Source organism: Quercus lobata, chromosome 6, assembly GCF_001633185.2.
Source record: "Quercus lobata isolate SW786 chromosome 6, ValleyOak3.0 Primary Assembly, whole genome shotgun sequence".
NCBI classification, from domain to species: domain Eukaryota; kingdom Viridiplantae; phylum Streptophyta; class Magnoliopsida; order Fagales; family Fagaceae; genus Quercus; species Quercus lobata.
Window position 1 is genome coordinate 13,349,167 of NC_044909.1, and position 21,353 is coordinate 13,370,519.

General features: G+C 35.6%; 1 pseudogene; it reads right to left on the bottom strand.

Annotated features, from left to right (window-relative positions):
• Positions 1-7,026: 7,026 nt before the first annotated feature.
• On the bottom strand, positions 7,027-12,228 carry LOC115949859 (annotated as a pseudogene).
• Between the last annotated feature and the right edge of the window lie 9,125 nt (positions 12,229-21,353).

A 21,353-nucleotide genomic window follows, 5' to 3' on the forward strand; every position in this document is an offset into this window, starting at 1 on the left:
TTCCATTTGAAGTCTTGGAATGTCGAGGAAAGGGTCATCCTCGGCTGTGCCCCCGGCATTTCGGCTTTTCCCGATTCGTCCTCGGCAAATACCCTCCTCGACACGGGCCCTGGGCCCCAGTAGAGCGTGGGCAGGATCATGAGTTCTCTGGCCCCACAATAGCCCCTCAAAATCCTGCTATCCGGTTCCTCGGACGGATAGGAGGGTTTTGATGACATTAGACATCTGTCAATGCCTGTCAATCCTTATCACCTATCGGTTCCCGAGACTTTCCGTCTGCCTGAGACATGTTTCTGGAGACTTTGGAAGGTGAAACGTGGCCTCATTAAATGCGGGCGGCTCTGTGTTTCCCACGTTCTACGGCATGATGGAGATCTAACGGTGGGGATTTCTTGGCCTTTATGGGCGGGAAAATTCGTGCAGTTACTCTCAATAGGAAGCATAAATGATTTTTGGAACGGATTTGTCTCTTCAGTTTTGTACTTAAGAGCTCTAGCGCGTATACCCTAGGTTCATCTGAACTTTCTTCCAAACTCAAGTCTATCTCCAGCACAAAAAGCCTGTCCGAAGCGCCTTTCCTCTTTTCTGTAAGTTCCCTACCTCCATTAATTCGTGCTTTTTCTTTTCTGGGTTTATTTTTCTCTGGTTCCCTTTCTTCTCCCGTCATTGGTTGAGTTTGTTTAGTAACTCGTAGAGATGGTTAAATTGAGACTGAGGAAATTAGTCGATACTGAGGAGGCGATAGAAAAGTTCATCGCCGATTATAGGATTTCTCCCAACGTGAGTCTAAGGCATTGTAAGATAGGGGAATGGTACTATCTGAGGAGAACGGGCGAGGTGGTCATTCCTGTCCTCGCCTTCGTAGAGGAGGGTATGAGAATCCCCATGGGGCCGGTAACGAAGGGTTACCTCAGGCACTTCCGATTAGCCCCCACCCAGTGCACCGGCAACATGTTTAGGATTCTGGGTTGTGTGGATGCCTTAAACGAAAAGATGGGGCTAAGATTGACTCACCACGACGTGAATTGGTGCTATAATCTCCAAAATTTGAAGGGAAAATCCTACTATATGAAGACGAGAGACGAGAGGGTTCGATTAATTCAATGCCTCCCTGATTCCAACAAGGGATTAAACAAGGATTTCCTTATCGTCTCCGATGAATGGCATGATGGCGATCTGTGCCCCACGGTAGAAGGAGAACCAGGTGGGGTATAGCGAATGGAAGGGCGTCGACCCTTTGCGCCATTCTAATTTGATGTGGTTCGGTAACTAACCATGCGCATGTGTTTTTTTTTTTTTTTTTTTTTTTTTTTGCAGATCCACACGCTTTTCACCGGCACTTTCACCTAGTTAACCGGGTGGACTTGAAGACTGTTCTTCAAGCGGCCGTTTTCATAAATGACAGAGATGGTCAAGTTCGAGCCGCTCACAAAATCTTAGGGTACGCTCCCCTTCAGAAGTCATTTGCCGACCCTAGGCACGTGATCAGCGCCAGCCGTCCTCAGTTTCCAAAAATTACCATGGTCGAATCAGGATTTTTAATCTCCGAAGGATCATCTGTCCCAGAGGGCATCCCACTGGTGGACCTCTCCTCATCTCATCAAGTAGCGGAGGACGAAGGCGAGTTAGATCAATCCGAGGAGGGATTTGGGGTATTTGACCTAGCCGATCAATCCGAGGATCCTTCTGGTGATATAGGTGACCCGGCTTTGTCCGAGACGGAATTGTCATCAGTAGGCACATCTTCCCAAACCGGGATGGGACTTAAAAGAAAACTCTTGACCAGCTTATTCGACCTCCTCGAGGGTTAACCGGGGAAGGGTGTGCAGGGAACACTGCAGTCTAGTGCTCCGTCTCCACCACCTTAGCCCCAGACCATCTAGACTAGGTCATCCTCCACAAAGTCGCAACCACAATCCCCCCGCCCCAAACTTCCTGCTCCTCCCCAACCAGTTCTGCCTCCTCGGCCGGGGCCCACTGACTCAAAGAGGAAGAGGAGTCCTAAGGGTAAGGAAGCCATGGATGGGGGAAAATCCCAATCCTCCAAGGAGAGGGATAAAGCCCCGCATGTGAAGCAATTGAAGATTGGGACACAAAGCAAGGGTAAAGAGACCAAAGCCCAATCCCCCCAAAGCAAGGGAAAGGGGATCGAAGCCCAATCCTTGCCAAGCGCTTGGCTTCCCGCCCCAATGCTCCACGGGGGGCCACTGCTGGAGACCGCATCCATGAGGGACCTTGGAGATGGCGAAGGAGGTTATGTGTCCGACGCATTAGGGAGAACTATGCTGCTTCCCAAGGACGTGGATGAGTTGAAGAAAATGAGGATGCAGGAGGTTTTCCTCAGTATGAAGAGGTACTGGGGAATGGTAAGGCTCTTGAAACCTAAAAATTTATTAACTCTTGCTCCCTGTTTTGTCATTCACAATGTATTTTCCTCACTTAACAAGCTCTCCAGGCCATATATAGAATGGAGGAGGAAGTTAACAAACAGAGTAAGGCCACCGAGAATGAACGCTCCAAACTCCTAGACGCCTCACGGACTCTCAAAGCTTCCGATGACGACCTCGCAAAGGCTAAGGACGCCTTAAAGGAGGCTATCTGAGGAAGAGATAGTGCCTCGGCGGGTTTAGATGGTGCTCAAAAACAGGCCGAGGAACAAACAAAACGTCTACTATAAGGACTCAATTTGTAACGACCCAAAATGGTATTGGGTTCGCACGTAAAAAGGCCCAAACAATATCACTTATAGAGCGTGGGTTTGAAAGGCTACGCCTTGGTCACCGGACGGGGGTTAGTTGTGGTGTTCATACAGAATTAAACCGTGTTCGCTCGAGGAGTCTTTCTCCTTGAGGCGGTCTGGGAGGCTCTGGTTCTTAGCCTTTTTTCCCAGTCCCTTTTTTGGTGCATCAACTTTCACATTATATAGCCCTTCTTGGTTGATCTTAGCCCTCCACTTGTTGATCAGGCAAGTGCCTACTTCAGTACCCGTCCCATCAGCTGCCTCCCCTTACTTTTTGTTAGTTGCGATAACCGAAGTCACCCTGTTCAGACGTCTTTTCTCATTAATATGGTTAGGACGTTGGCGGACGCATTTAATGCGGAGGGGACGTATTTACCTTGAACCAGTTCCGCATCGTACCCCCACGTGGGTCCCATTCTACTCGCCTCTTCTTCAGGAAGCTTTTTGGGGGCAGCCTTCAACGAGATGTTGCTCTTCCATTTGAAGTCTTGGAATGCCGAGGACAAGGTCATCCTCGGTTGTGCCCCCGGCATTTCGGCCTTTCCCAATTCGTCCTCGGCAAATACCCTCCTCGGCACAAGCCCTGGGCCCCAGTAGAGCGTGGGCAGGATCATAAGTTCTCTGGCCGCACAATTACTAAATTTAAAATTGAGCTCCTAACACTTCTAAAAGGTAAAAGTTATTTTATAATATTTTCTTCCTCTATTAAAAATTTCAAATCTTTAAGAGGGAGTTTCACACATACACATTTAGAATAAGATAGGAACGGACCCATGATTTCAAGATAGGGGAGATTGGGGTATAAGAAAAAGAAAAAAACTTCAAATAAGCATCCATATAATATTAATGAACTATCAACCTTGACAAATACCCAAAATCATTATTTTTGAATACATTAAGGTGCATTTATCTACCAATAAAAATAAAAGACACAAAACATCATTGGTTTTTATTTTGTTATTTTTTAAAAACTCTTTTAATAAATTTTTTTAATATTTTGGGTTAAGGTTTTACATGGGTTTAAGCCAGACAAGATTAGGTTGGATTGATCATTTTGAAAGGGAAGGTGTCAAGCTACTTGGTAGAGGAGCCTAAATTTAATTTAATTTTTTTCATTAGGCCCATAGGAGACTGGGCTCCTTTGGGCCTCCTCCTTAGTTAGTCCTTGAAGTAGAATTTCTATCATAAATAAATAAATTCATTTTTTTTTAACATTTGTTTTTCTTTCATAGCTTATAAATATTGGAGAAAAAAAAAACTTAATAAAATATAAAAAGAAATTATTTTTCTTTTTCAAATAAAGTTTGGGATATAATAAAGATATATGAGAAAACACATAAAGAAATGTGTGCATATATATATATATATATATATGCTTGGGGTATTTGCTTTCTTCAAAATTTTGCCTCTTTCTTCTCCTCCTCACTCCAGAGAGCTCAAAAGGCTGTACATGGTATCAAAAATTCTAAATTATCAAAAACTAGATAGTGGTGCCAGAGGCAAATGGTGAGAAAATTGCCCTAAGAGGGTGTTTGTTCCATGAAACATAGAAATTGGCTGATGGTAGGCGAGACCCACCTTTCTGTGAGAGGGAAAGAGAATACTTTCGGAGTACTTAAATAACAACTCATTTTTATGGCTCTGTCAAATCACTACTAGAAATTACCGGTATGTGTTTTCAAACCAGAGGATTTGGTAGATGTTTGTTTTATTTAATTAAGTCTAGTACTATAAAATTTGGAACTCCAATCATGAATTTTTTTTTTTTTTTTTTTGATAAGATCATGAATATTGTTTATATTTAACTATTCTGCAGGTTTTCAGACACAATTTGTGCAACATGACGAGGCTTCCCACCTGCTATTTTTGAACATTAAAGTTCTTTGAGCCATGTACTTTGCGGTAATTACCCCTTATTTGTTTGTGATATTTTCTTAGGTTGCCTCTTATACATACAAGAGTACTTAGTGAAATATTATCAAGCAGAGGTTTCCATACACAATATATAGATTCTCAATTTTGATTAGGAAATTGACACTTATGACTTTCTTCCTATGCTTCTGAAACGGACATTATGGCATGTGGTGCATGCAAAATCATGAGAAAGGGATGCAAACATACATAATTGTCCTTTCGCAGATTTTTTTTGCATGTCAAGATACAGAGAAGTTTCTGAAACTCAAACATCATTACCCACTACCCAGTCAAATTGATGAGAAAAAGTTGAGTGATGCTAATACTACTAAGAAATACAAGGAACTGCTTGTACAAGAGTGGTATGCCTAATGCCTGCGTCAATGCTAAAGGCAAAGAAAAGCAAGCAAGGAGCGTCCTCTTCAAACAATGAAAAGAAAGAATTGCAAGCTTCAAAATGTCAAGCAGCTGCCTCCACCTCGAACATGGAAGTCATTACTCAAAAGAAAGAATGGCTCTAATGTTAGGGGGATTGAGAATATGTCATGACAGTGGTAGAATGCTCTTGGTATAGTGAACTAACCACACAATTCATCAGGTGAATCCCCCGCCGATATACAAAGAACTCCAACTACTGCCCATTACTTTATTTTAATGGTAATAGAACACCACCACATGGAAACAAGGTTGAACAGAACACAAACCTGTGGCTTGGCTAGAAGAAGCACATCATGATCAATACCAGAACATCAAAAACTATCATTCTAAATTTGTAAGTAAAAAGCTCAACAAAAACATGAACAATTTCACAAAAACTAGCAATCACAGAGGTTCAAAAAACCCATCTAGGAACTTTCGCAACATTGACGAGTCATTGTAAATTTTCCTAGAACAAATAGACAACAAAACGAGAAATAGCTGAGATGTTATTGTAAAAAACCCTACTCAAACCCTAAACTAGCTCTCACTCTAAATAAATTAATAACCAAACTTCATCCAAATTTCTATCACAATTCCAATACATGACAAATCAACAATTTACTGATCCATCAACAAATTACGGAGATTGAAGAGGAATGACTTCACGTCTAACACATATTGCTTTCATGTTCAAATTACAAGAAAAGAAGGAAAGCCGTGCAATGCATAAGTTATCTTATGCCGTCAACGTTTACATTCAATCTCGTTGCCCATCTCGTCTGCAGTTAATACTATCATGCATAACATCTAGTAATAGAGGCAGCCTCTACAGCTTTGTAGAGGAAGATATGGATTGAATGCCTGTAATTTATTAGAATTTGGACCAAATTGTGTATGTGAAATTTATACCATCATTCGTCGTTGCAAATTAGTCAGTAGCAAATAACAAAAGAATATATATATATATATATTCTTTTTTTTTCCTTACCATATGAGTTCCACACACTCTGAAAATGAAGATCTATATTGGTCACATAAAATAATTATTTAAAAAAGTATTATATCCACAACACTTTCACAACAATCATATGTGGTAAGTTATTATTTATTCTAATTTAAATCCATAACTTAAATTATTTTTTTGTCCACCCATAACAACCAATAATAACTAATAACAACCTGCCACTTACTACCATCACTTACAACCATGCACCTATAGCGCAATGGTCACTTTACAAGTATAAGGACTTGTGAGGTGATTCAAGTCTCTAGAAAAGAGATTTACTCACATTACACATACACACTTAAATTAGATTAGAGTAAAATTTCTATTTTGTATCTAAAAACAACCTACCGCTTAAAATTTATTGTGAAAGTGGAGGACTTTAAATATTTGTTGTGAAAGTGGAGGAATTGATTTAGTATCATGGAAGAAAAAATTGCCCCGTCGATCTATAAGATGAGGCAGCATAAATTTTTCAAGTCAAGCTAGCTCTATATTCCATATGACAATTAAATTAACATTCTTTAAGGGAAGAAGTTCACCTACAAAGCAGGTTGCTGGAAAATTCCTCCAGGATGAAAAGGCAATTAATTAATATACATGACTCCTACTTCTGCATAGTTCAGAAATGATGATTGATAAGTAACCTTAACCTCAATTTGGAAAAGTTGATTCCTTAAATTCGCTTGCACAAAATGCACTGAGGGAACTTAAATCGCACATGTAAGTCCATATGATTACTACATAGAAAGTTTGAGTTCTTGAAAATTGGAGAAAACAAATATGGGATTGCCTCCTTCCTATGGTTGGGAAGGTTTGAATCTTAACACCCTAAGCATAACCAAATGATTTGACTTGACACTAAAATGCAGAATAAGAGTGTAGAGAAGAAATGTTAACTAGTTACTTCAATCCTTTAGTCCCTGTAGATTTTTAACAAAACATAATGTCAAATTATTACAATGCTTGCATCCTTAGATAAAACAATGTTGCTTTGAATTACCTAGGGTTACAGAGGTTATCAAAAGCATCCCTCTTTCAAAAACAACAGTTGCCCCCATTCCAGAGCCTACATTTCAATTAAAAACATTCGTAATGAGTGGCATATCCTTGCAAATAAACATGCTTGCACTTGCACATCATTTACACACAGAGAAGGGAAATAAGAGTACCTATACTCATTAATATCACTCCAAAACAGCAGTCTTTTCCACAATGCTTCATCTCATGCAATAGAGTAGCAACATAGCGAGCACATGTAATAGACACAATAGTCAAACAAATTTCTTTGTTGATAAAAGACAATCTCCATACTATGTTGAAGCTCCAACTAAAGTATAAGACAACAATTTAAGCCTGTCACCAATAGCATCTTCATGAGACACTTGTGATGTAATACTAAGTAACTCAAACAAGAAGCTTAAGAATTACCATATAATATCATGCTTGCATCTACTATTTATCTTGCGAATTTAGGTGCATGTTATATATATATCTTGTAATATCAGCGTTTCAAAATTATAGATAGTGTAATCTAACTTATTTTGAATTTTCTAGAATATACTTGTAGCACATCCATTCACATTGATTTTTTCTGGATCAAGTTCTAGCTTGTTAGAACAAGCTACAAATTGGGATACAAATGCCTACATAGTTGCAAATTTCCTAATTAATTATACATTCACAGTTCCTAAATACAAAATAAATATTTCTACAATAGTTTTATACCACATTAATCTCAAAAAAGTCAATATCATCAAGCTCTAAACCGGCAGCCTTGATAGCAACTGGAATTGCAGTGACTGGGCTGACACCCATGATTGTGGGATCAACACCAACAGTAGCAAAAGTCCTGTAGGACCAACAGAAGGTAATTTTCTTAGTATATTAGAAGTAACAAGTTGAGTTCCCGCACGATGTGCGGTGCAACTTATGATTAGTTTTCTCCAATATTTTGATAAGTTTCGTCAAAAATCTTGTAACTCAATTAATTAGCACCTCAATTTCCAATTGAAACATCCAGGATTCAGATCCTCACCCCAACTATCGATGTATAAAAAAGATATTTCAATAAATTTCATTATAAAAAATTGTAATCTTTAATTATTTTATATATAGACAAAATAGGAATACACTAAGAGTAGTATAGTGATTTGATCATATTATATATATGTGTTTACAAATTGAAAATTGCATTATATAGTAGCTAATATAGATAGGCATGTTTCATGCCTACTAAAAAATGCATATATCTTTCAATTTTTTTTTTTTTTTTTAACATTCTTGATTATGTGTTACTAAAAAAAAAAATTCCCTTTTTGTTGGATATGGTTTCAATTGTTGCAAAAATAACTAAATTTGAGTAAAAATGCCATATTTCAAATCAATTATTTCTCACATTAAAAAAAAAAAAAATTATTTCTGATATAAATCTTAGAAAAATGATATTAAAATTTCATTATGCTTAAAATAATTAATATAACAAAAAAAACACATTTATTATATTAGTAATCTTTCTAATTACATAGAATACGTACTACCATGTTAGTTCCACACAAACACATGAGCGTGCGTACGCGCACACACACACAAAGAAGTTAGGAAATTTAACAGATTAAGATTAATTTTAGTGAATTCATAAATATTTAATTTTTTTAAGACTTTTGTGACAATTGTTGTCAAAACAACTAAATATAAGTAAGAATGTCATATTCTAAATTTATTATTATTATTCCAACTAAAAATTATTTTCTATATAGAGTTTATAAAAAATAATTAGATAAATTCATTTAAATATAAATTACTAATGTACTACAGTAGAAAATTAATATATGCATTTACTCTATTGGCTAATTCAATGAATAAATACTTTAATATAAATGCAAACTTTGTTAAAGTATAAAACTAAATAAAGAAAATTTCAAAGAATGCGCTAGGTCTTTGCTTTTAAATATACTGGTAAGTTGCCAGTGCGATACATGGATTATTTTATGATATTTTATATAAGACGGTTTTGGAAAATGTTGCAAATATATTATAAAGAAAAAGTAAACTAAATTAGAGTAAAGAAACATATATATTTTGAGATATTAAAAATTAGTTTAGTAACTTCATTGCCCTTTTGTAGCATTCTCAAGGTAATATTATTATTATTTTTGAAATCATGAAAACAAAAATAAATGCAAAAAAGTAACAGGACCATGAAAATCAATTAATTTATGTTGTGTTCACAGACTACATACTATGAAATAAAAGCATGCTCAACTCTTTTACAGATAATTTAAAACCATGGTAGAATATGACTTTAAATTGCGCACTAAATATTCTCTCTACTTATACACCAAAAAAAAAAAAAATCCAACCAAATTACCCAAACTTACATTATATTTAAGCCCCTATTTTAAAAAGAAAAAATAAAAAAATAAAAAATTATCGGTAGGGGTTTCGGTGGTTTGATGGTAGTGGGAGACCAGTATGACGGAGGTAGCAGTTAATAGTCCTTTTTTTTTTCTTTTGTTTTTAATACTAATATAGTGGCTCAAGCAATTAATGAGATAACAGTAAAAATAAGTCAATGTGAACTTTTTGATAACAACAAAAAAAATTTAATGAAAAGAGGTAAAAAAAATGTTAGATTGATAACACATGCACCCTGTGGCTCTTGAACCCACGACCTCACCCTCCACCTAGCACATGCAAGGGGAGGGAGGAGAGGAGGAAAGGGAGATTCAAACAAGAGGCATCCATGTCTTGAGGCATGGTCCCACCCAGGGCGATAACTTAGGGTTCACAAAGAGTCAACTCCTAACATATAAAAACATGATGAATAAGGTTTCCAAGTTGAGGTTGTGAGAGAAGTATTCATTCTACGTGGAGTTGTAAGAACCTCTTTATTGTGTTTTGAACCCTGGAATATAGGATGGTAAGGTCAATGAACAATGTAAAACCATGACAAGGCAAATTAATGACAAAACCTCTTTACTGTGTTTCACTACATTGTCCCAAAGAGCCACTGAAATTACAGAGCACACTTATTAACTTACATGCTTATTTATTTGGGTGAGCACTGGTGGAAGATACTTCACTTCAAATTAATGTCCATGAAACTATTTGTGAAATTTGTTATTAACAAGAGAAACTAGGGACTAGTAAGTGGTGAGGCTTCCAGCAAATATATGTAGACCAAACAGAAGTAGTGAGAATACCAATAGAAACCAAACACTATAATAAAGTAGGCTTCTGTGCATTAAAGTGACAATGTGAATATTGCCTATGTGCTGGACATTATTTGAGCAACTTCTAAGATAAATGAATAAGCATGATCCAAAAGCTACATACCTAAATACACCAAGGATGGGTATTCCCTTTTGCACTGCAATGCTTCTCTTCATAAGGAGAATAGCCCCCATACCATCACTCACTTGGATAGAATTGCCTATGATAAAAGTACCAAATTATGAAATGGTATAAAATCGAACTAAATGTGATTCGTTTATGAGAAAAATAATCATGCGTGTTATGTATCCAATACTAGCAGTGGTACTCCCTTCTTTAAAAAAAGGCTGTAGCTCTGCCAGATCTGAAAATCTTACATTAGGTCAAATCCCATCATCAATAGAGATTGTAACAGTCTTCTTGTCACTAGTTTTTGGATCTAAAATCTATTTCAAATGAAATAACCATGTATGCTCTTGCACAATAACAGTCTACTAGAAGTGCAATAGAATAGTGAAATTCTTATCAAAGCCTAAAATTGAAATACAATAATGGATACCTTGGTTGGTACAGGAATAATTTCACCCTTAGATTTACCAGAGGCAGTAGCAGCAGTAGCTCGTTGATGTGACTAGACCTAACAGGAAAAATTTAAGAAAATCAATAGAAAAAAAAAAATGCATTGGATCACTCTGAACACTAAAAGGTTCATTCAATTTACTGCAGCTTGATCTTGTTCTTGCCTTGTTACACCAAAACGATGTACGACATTTTATGAGGTTATCTCCGTGGGAAGAAGGCATTTTTGGTCTTGTTCAAAAATCTTTACCTATACTTATGAAAGGAAGATCATTTGAGAACCTAATTATCTTGTCTTGTATTTTTACCAACAATCATATGCATATTAGTAAAAGATGATGAGAGAGAAAGAGTGTACTTTGGGAGTCACCGATCCTTCCCCTGCCAATTGACTAGAAGTCATGGATTCCAAGCCAGCTCCAATGCCTGTATGAAATTAATAGAGATAAATCTTTATCTTTAACCCAAGAAAATAAAAAAATACAGGAAGAAGACAAAGCAGTGTGGGGCACAGTGAATTATTGACTCCGCCTGGAGCCTATTCCATTCTCACATGATTGTGTCCCATGTGTATGGGGCCCACCTTCTTGCAAGAAGGTGGCAGACTCTACCAGCTGGCCCTAATAATTTCCCTTTGGAGGGATATGCTCTTTACCAATTTTATAAAATCCAGCTCTTATATTTGTAGCAACATCAGCAATTGCTTGAAGCCCAGATGAACATTGCCCATCCACAGTCCCAATAGGCACAGTTTCTACATAACACAATTGTGACATACATGAGCAATTAAACCTCTATAACTTCAAGGTTAACAAATTAAGGGCTGAAAAAGCAAAACCCACCAAGGAAACCAGCATATAATGCAACCATCTTGCATTCAATTAATCTTGAGAATCGTAAGATCCTACTTTCCGAGTAAAAAAAAAAAAAATAACCATTATTATAATTCATAATATATATTAAAGAAAAATTGAAAAAAAATTAGTGAAATTACTAATAAAGTACCGAATTACAAATTACTACAATAAAAAAGCTATATTGCAACGAAATTTTTTGTTGCAATTAGCTTCAAATTGTTGCAATAAACCTCTATTACAACAGAAAAAATTATGTTGCCCACTGTTGTGATAAAGTCTGTGGCAATGGACTATTGCAACAAACATTTCGTTGCAATAGAGCTTTGTTGCAATAAAATATTTTTATTATTATAAAAAATACTTTATTGCAACAAAAAATATTGTTCCTACAATTTGTTGCAACAAAATTTATGTTTTGATAGGTTATCGTAACAATACGGTTGATCATTATAAACAATATTATTGTCGTTGTTAGCAGTTACATGACCCGCACCATCCATTAGATAATCATCAAAATCTCTTAATATTGCATTTGAGGGTTTTTGTTGCAATAAATTTCAAATTGTTGTAATAAACCTCTATTGCAATGAAAAAAATTTCGTTACCCACTATTGCATTAAAGTCTGTGACAATAGACTATTGCAACAAAAATTTCGTTGTAATAGAGTTTTGTTGGAATATAATATTTTTATTATTATTAAAAATACTTTATTGCAATAAAAATATTCTTGTTATAATTTGTTGCAACAAATTTTTGGTTGCAATAAGTTACTGTAACAATACGTTTGATCATTATAAACAATATTATCGTAATTGTTAGTGGCCATATGACCCACATCATCCATTACATAATTATCAAATTCTATAAGTATTGCATTTGGGGGTTCATTCACTTCATTTTAATTGGCATCGCCAATTAAAGCATGCACCATAAGGTTGTGGATTCATAGTGGAGAAAATCTGAAAATCAAAAAAAGCATAATTAAATATTTTTGTGTTTGTGTATTCCCTTGCTGTATTGTATATGATATGCATATCATATACAAGACACCAAGAGATGACACAAGACACCAACAGAGTAAACTTGAAATTTACGTAATACTACAACTAATTATGCTAACTAAGAAAATGGACACATTCACCTGTTTATGCTGACTAAGAAAATGAAATGAAACCTAAAGATTCATATGGATTCACAATCACTAGAGATATGATGAAAGATTAAACCTAGAAATTAGAATCAGAGATTACATAAAGAATTATCAAACCCTAGAAATCAGAATCAAAGATTACATAAAAGGGCCCAATTGTGCGTTGCGCCCACACGGATGAACTCCATGCAAAACAGCCTAACCCATCTCCGTTGGCAAGCTTTGAACGAGAGAGAGAGAGAGAGAGAGAGAGAGAGAGGGAGGGAGTGAAGTCTGAGGACTAAAGGAGAGAGAGAGAATCAAAGAAAATATGATGTGGAGAGAGATAGAGAATGTGGAGTGGGAGACGAAGAGAGAAAATATTAATTTTATATTATATCATCTGCTACAGTACCATTATAGAAGTAAGACCTCATTGTAGCAAGATTGTAAAAAAATTTACAATTGGAAACCCGATAATGCATGTTTTTTGTGTCTTGGTGCTAAAATATACCAACATATGATATATGAAAGATTAGGTGCTAATGCTCTCCATTTTTTTCAAGCCCAAAGCAAATGGTCCAAGCAAAAATTAAAGTCTTAATGTTACAAGTTTCCAGCCCAAATAAACCCAGGCCTGATATCCTTTCATTTTTCTACCTCATTGGGCTCCAAGGAAAATATTATAAATGAGTTTGGAGCATTTGAAAGACCCCATGAATGATGCATTGCGTAAACCAAGCACTCACTAAAAATTGGCCTAAAACTGTTGAGCACTCATACAATTTTCAGCCTAAAAGCATAGCCCACCATAAATACTTGCCCATCACCAATAACAAGAAAAATCCTTCAAATATAGCAGTTTTTTATAGTGTCAATCCTTTCACGAAAACAAAATAAGTAGGATTTGGTTGACCAATTTATCCCAATCAACATAAAGCCATTTATCTTAGTTTCATACAACTCACTACTTAGGGTTGTTATTCCCTAAAAGATACAACTATTTTTTATTTGTTTTTTAAGAAAGAACTAAAGTTAATTCCTACTTCTCAAAATAGATTTTTTATATTTATTTGAACTACTATAACACAAAGTTTTCAATACCATACTAGAAGTTGTTTAAGTTTGAGTAAGTAAACGAAATATTTCAGTGTTGATTTGTTATTTCAAGATTACCACTAATTACAAATATTATTTATAAATTAATTAATTCAAAGTGTGTATATATATATATATATGTGTGTGTGTACATTTATAAATTTAATTATTCGTTCCAAAGTCAAAAACTATATAATTTGTTATGGACTTTCGAAAATGCACATTTATACCTAGCCCAATATACCTGGGTTCAAGACTAAGTTAATAAATTGATCAAGAAAAGAGAAAAAATAACAAAAATATTTATATATATATATATATATATATATATTTGCGTAGGTGTAGGTGAAGAAGTTAAAACTTAGGCATCATTCTTTAGGAGATGTAATACATTAGGTTTGTCCAATTAAATTCACAATTATGATTACATTGATCAATAAAATACAAACATGATTATCTTTTCCAAGAAAAAACAATATATAATAGAGTCATATATTTGAATTTAATTAGGAAAATCTAATGTACTATACCTAAATTTTATCTAGGTGAAAAAGTAAACAATTAAAAAAAGTAGGTGTTAATGAGATAACATGAGGCCCAAGGGCACGTTAGAGTTAGGATTTTTATTTTTTACTTTAGTCCCAACTCAAGCTATATATGCTAATACCGTTGGGGGACTGGGACGACTGGCCACACTTTTTATTGGTGGATTCTTTTTGAGTCACATGCACAAGAGAGTTGAGACTTGTGAGAAAACCCTAGAGCACCACACGACTAGGGTTATTTCAACTAAAAGAGCCCACATTATTGGCCCAGTGAATAATCAATGCGGTGGAGATCAAGGAGATTTCAACAACATTAATTGCTAGAATTTCAATTTTATTGTTATTTTTAAAAAAGATTTGCTACATCTAGGTTCGTTTTCTTCTACCAGAATTTTCATTTTCAAATTGGCTAGAAATAGGCTTTGTAAATTGTAATAGTAACCACACACATTGGTTTTTTTCCCTTGTCAACCCTAGGCTTGTTAATTTTATGTTATTTTTCTTAGAAAGAGGATAAAAACAATTTTACCTTTAGAGCAACCGTATTAGTCAGTCTAAAATAGAAAAAAGTTGTCTATTTTATACATTTTTGTTCAAAAACTACCCACATTAGTGGGTCTATTACACCCACATTTTTTCTATTTACACTATTACTACTGCTGTATAAATCAATATTTTATTTTATTTTTTCTCTCACCAGTTAGACTTGTCTTCTTCTTCATCTCAAAGTTTTTTTTTTTTTTTTCTAAACTTTTTTTTTTTTTTTAAATCCTAAACTATTGAAAAGTTTGTAAATAACCCTAAACTATTAAAAAATTTTATTTTTCTATTTCTATTTTTGTCTTTAAACTATTGAAAAAAATAATAACAATTTAGAAACAAAAAATGATCTTTTAAAAGTTTAGGGATGGAAAACAAACGTTTGATAAAATTTAGAGATCGAAATAGTATTTTACCCAAAAACAAAATCCATTTTCTAACTGTAAGGACTCAATTTGTAACGACCCAAAATGATATTGAGTTCGCACGTAAAAAGGCTCAAACAATATCACTTATAGAGCATGGATTTGAAAGGCTAGGCCTTGGTCACCGGACGGGAGTTAGTCGTGGTGTTCATACAAAATTAAACCGTGTTCGCTCGAGGAGTCTTTCTCCTTGAGGCGGTCTGGGAGGCTCGGGTTCTTGGCCTTTTTTCCCCCCACCCCTTTCGAATTGCTTTCTTTTCCTTTTTATATTAGCCTGTATCCCTTATCCTACGTCCACATGTAGGATCGACTTTCCAGAATTGATACTTGTCCCATCAGCCCATACTCAAAGTGGTTGGGGGTGGTTGTAAAAGCTGAAGAGCATGGCTCTGTCAGGTGCAGAGTATTCAATGGCAGTAATGGCAGCTTTCCCTTTGTCCTTGGTCGTTATACTATCCAGCGTCCCCTTCTCTATTGACATAGATATTTTAGATTTCTTTTTCCAAACTGTTCCTATACCGTTCTTGCCCTTACTTTCAGGGGGACCTCGGATATGCCGAGGACAGAATTATCCTCGGCTATGTCTCAAGACTACTTGGACTTTTATTACACATCATTGGCTTTACCCCTCCTCGGCTCGGGCCTTGGGCCCCAATATAAAAATGGGTCATGACCACAAATTGTTGGGCCCCACAATAGCCTCTCAAAATCCTGCTGTTCGACCTCTTAGTCGGAGAGGAGGGTTTTGGCGATGCCTAGCCTTTATTACAGTTCATTCAGCTTTAATCTTCATTAGTGTTGGCGTCCCTTCATCTATTTAGTAAATGCGCTGGGTTACGAAACATTCGTCTAGATTTTCACACTGGGCGCTCCTACCGTTTCAATGTACGAGGCGCATCTTTAATAGATTTACACCGAGGTCGATCAAATTTGACGATTATAGATGACATTGGGGAGTTGAACAGACGCTACCTTAATTGCAGATCTTCTTGGAAATCTGTACGGATTAAATGCCCCTTAATTCACCTTCCATATAAGAAACCAAATGCGAGGGTATTCCCTTCGCATAAAGACTCTTTAACCTTCCTAAAGCCTCAACCCTCAAGCTGTGCTCAAAGTCTTCCTTATCAGCATAGCCAAAGCTTATAGTGTGACACATTTGAAGTAGAAGCGGGGATGAAAAGAGCACATCCTTCTCAAAAGTGTTATGTCCCTCTGAAATTTAAGATGGCTCGGTCAGGGCAGGTTTGGTAGAGACTCAAGCTGCTTCCCATCCTCCTTCAGCCAAAATCCGAAGCAGATGCTAGTCGCATCAAGATTTTGGTGCGATTGAGCTGGGGTTATCCATTATCAATACCAGCCGCTCTCACATGAGCATAGCTAATATGACACCAGCATGTTAGGAGTCAGGGCTGACGCAGGGACTAAGTATCCCTGCTTCTTTCTCTATTCCTTCACTGATGCCTCCTTTTACCTCCCTTCTTCTTCTTTCCCATCACCAGATCCATCCTAGTTCTTTTCCTTCTTCCTCTTCTTCTCCTCATCCATCAAAAGAGGTCCTCCTTTCAATATGGTAGTTACTAGAGTAGAATTTAGCAAGACTTCTTATTTTTGTTGTTTTTTATTTTTATTTTTAGTTCTTGTAATTTGTTTCCTATATAGGCTTGTTTAAGCCCTTCATTGTATGTTGCACTACTTCTTTACATTAATAAAAGTTGTCATTTGTTTTATTCTATGTATTCTTTCTTTCCTACAATGGTTATGCCATGAATGGATGTACTACTGTATGACTTCTTTTCATTTTTATGTTATGAACGATGCTTAGGGCTGAAATCCCTGTTAATAAAAAGACCTTACTTTGCGCTTATTGAAACTATCCAGCATAATAATGCCGATTTAAACAAATGATACTTAGGGCAGAAACCCTTACTAAGAAAAAAGAAAAAGATGTTATTATGAGCTTATTAGAGCTGTCTGGCATAATAATGCCGACCTGAGAAAACAATACTTAGGGCCGAAACCCTTACTAAGAAAAAAGATGTTATTATGAACTTACTGAAGCTACCTTGCACAATAAGACCGACCTGAAAAAGGGTTGTACACCCCAAGCTGAACGAGATGATGGCTGAATGCTCGGTGCTGTGTAGAAAGTAATCATCTGAGGATATGTAACCCAAAATGAACAGCCCCTGCGGGTCGCTGAGTAATAAGGTGTTTCGCCATCTTTCTACTGACCTTCATAACCTTAGTCTTTTCTGGTATTTGGTCCGACGATTGAGCGACTTAGAATTCTCCTTAAGTAGCTGATTTTTCCATGGGTTTGAGTCCGAGGACCATGCGATTCCTTGGTTCTGTTCAAAACTTGATTTTTAAGTAGTTGGTTTTCCCATAGGTTTGAGTCCGAGGACCATGCAATACCTTAATTCTGTCCAAAACTCGATTTTTAAGTAGTTGGTTTCTCCATAGGTTTGAGTCCGAGGACCATACAATACCTTGGTTCTATCCAAAACTTGATTTTTAAGTAGTTGGTTTCCCTATAGGTTTGAGTCCGAGGACCATGCAATACCTTGGTTCTGTCAAAAACTTGATTTTTAAGTGGTTGGTTTCCCCATAGGTTTGAGTCCGAGGACTATGCAATACCTTGGTTCTGTCCAAAACTTGATTTTTAAGTAGTTGGTTTCCCCATAGGTTTGAGTCCGAAGACCATGCAATACCTTGGTTCTGTCCAAAACTTGATTTTTAAGTAGTTGGGAGAATTAACCCCTCGGCTATGGCGTGGGACCTTGGTTTAGGGGGATTATCTCCTCGGCTAAGCCCCTAGAACCATTCGTGTTGCTGACGCTACGAAGCGCAACCCCTAGTGAAGAAACTTAGCCCCTAGTGGAACTTTACACTAGAACACTACAACTGGCTGTTGGAAATGACGGGGGGACTGTCTCAACTCACCGCCTATGCCAACACACAAGCCTTCCCCACAGACGACGCCAATTGTAAGGACTCAATTTGTAACGACCCAAAATGATATTGGGTTCGTACGTAAAAAGGCCCAAACAATATCACTTATAGAGCGTAGGTTTGAAAGGTTAGGCCTTGGTCACCGGACGGGGGTTAGTCGTGGTGTTTATACAGAATTAAACCGTGTTCACTCGAGGAGTCTTTCTCCTTGAGGCGGTTTGGGAGGCTCTGGTTCTTGACCTTTTTTCCCCCCACCCCTTTCGGATTGCTTCCTTTTCCTTTTTATATTAGCCTGTATCCCTTATCCTACGTCCACGTGTAAGATCAACTTTCCAAGACTGATACTTGTTCCATCAGCCCATACCCAAATTGGTTGGGGGTGGTTGTAAAAGGTAAAGAGCATGGCTCTGTCAGGTGCAGAGTATTCAATGACAGTAATGGCAGCTTTCCCTTTGTCCTTGGTCGTTATACTATCTAGGGTCCCCTTCTCTATTGACATAGATATTTTAGATTTCTTTTTCCAAACTGTTCCTATACTGTTCTTGCCCTTACTTTCAGGGAGACCTCGGATATGCCGAGGACAGAATTATCCTCGGCTATATTTCAAGATTACTTGGATTTTTATTACACATCCTCGGCTTTACCCCTCCTCGGCTCGGGCCTTGGGCCCTAATGTAAAAATGGGCCAGGACCACAAATTGTTGGGCCCCACACTAACTAACAAACTCTAGTCTAAAAAAATTATTTTTAGGATAAAGTTTAGTTATAAAACTGATTGTAACCTAAGGTTACAACCTTATTCTTAAAATAAACATTACTACATAATTTGAAAATTTAACCGTTGAATTACATGATCTTTACGCTCTTAATACACATGCTAAATTTTGTGTCAATTGAATATTATTCACTATATGATCTATAAATTTATATATTATGCATAATTTTAAATTACAAAATTTGCAATTTAAACAATTTATTGATAACATAATTATTAATCTTTAATTTTCTAGTAATTTTACAAGTATGAAGAATATAAGAAGAAAATGTAATCTATTAGTGGATTTTGTCAAAATTGACCTTTAATAAAAAGATATTGAGTAAGGTTGTAGCCTATAACTACAACAAATTTTATAACTAAATTTTGTCCTTATTTTAAATAGTGACTCTCACTATACTTGTTATTGAAGTAAAATCCACTTTCTACCTAAGAATCTTGAGTCTAAACTATAAACTTACGCTTCCTCATTGTAAGAATAAGTTAAAAAGTTAGGTAGTTGAATCATGACCCATCATATATACTTGTGTAACTTATAAATATAAATTCTTATTATCATATTTCCTCCCAAAAAAAAAAAAAAAAAATCTTTTATCATATACTTTTCATCCAAATAGAAATCCGGCCGAATCACTTTTAAAAATTAAAACATCCAATTAGCAATATCAAAACGATAACATTAGATACATTGAGCATCCCAAGGGTAACATAATATCCCATTATTATATATGCCTTTCTTCCAAATAAAATCCCAATAATCTTTAAAAAATTAAAAGAACAAATTATCAAAACCATAACCATCTATTACGAAACCCAAGTGGTAACATAAATTACATATTCATGAGACCACGCCACATATCATATATTGTTAGTTCGAATCTCAAAGTCTCCATTCTCTCCAACAATTGTCTCATTTATAGATATATGATTATTCCCTGTTAATGCATTTAGATTCCACTGTATAAGAGAGCTAGGGAATATGCATGTGGAACGCATTGGTGACCCGTCTTCTTCCGTGTTGTCCTGACTCCTGAGGCTTCATTCACATTTTTCCCCAAAAATTTTACACTGCTCAAGTCTCTCATTCGAACTGGTGCTCTCACATTTACTTTTAAGTTTAACCCTTTGATCTATCTTTGGTTTAAAATACCCTCTAATGATGGCAATCTATAATTCACTTTGTTTAGCAAATGCTCTCACATTATCTTTGTTTAGCAATAAGAATTAAGAAGACTCTATATAATAATGGACCATATATATAGTGTGTTCTCTCTTCCTTAACAAAGAATTATCTTATTTGAATTTAAAGTGAAAATGACTTTAAAATCTTGACAGGTTCAAAATTCTTCTTTTCAGTTTGTCATTTCTATTTATTCAGATTATGCTTTATGTTTTTTTCCTCTTTAATTTATTTAACCAATTGATAAGCTTATTCACTATTTTATCTAGAATTACACATTGGATTCTACTTAAATTTAACTTTGCATTTGACATTTGAAGAATCTAAATTGATGGATGATATTGGTTGTTTAACTTGATTAATTAAAAAAAAAAAAATACTAAGCATTTTAACATATGCATGGATACAGGGAGAGGGGAGAAGGTCTTAAAGAACTAAAATTTAGTATTTGAAATAGAATAAACTACTGGATTTACTGTGTGCTAGTTTTTAGAAAAAAAAAATCTATTAAATGTGCGTAAGATATATTTAAATAGAGAGTGTGTTCTTATCAAAAAAAAAAAAATTAGAGAGTGTGCTAATTTTTAGGATAAAAGTTTCTCAAGTAGTTTTTTTTTTTTTTTTAATTTTGTTGAATTACAATTTTAACCCTATTATTTATTTTTATTTTTTTTGAAACACTATCTTTTTTTTTTTTTAAGAATAAAGATTATCTAATTAGTTTAGGTGTATTTTTGACATTTTATGAAGGTATAACTAAATTTCTAAATTCTCTTAATAATAATAATAATAATAATAATAGCCTCATTGTGCGTGTAATGATACTCTTTTTTTAGATAGATTTTTTTTTATATAGGAACTTGGGGTTTTTTTTTTATATGAGAACATCGGGTAGTTTTGGTTATGTAGATGGGGTAGTGGGAAGTTTTATATAACATGGTTTAGTTTTATGATAGGTTTTTTGTTTTTAATTTTTG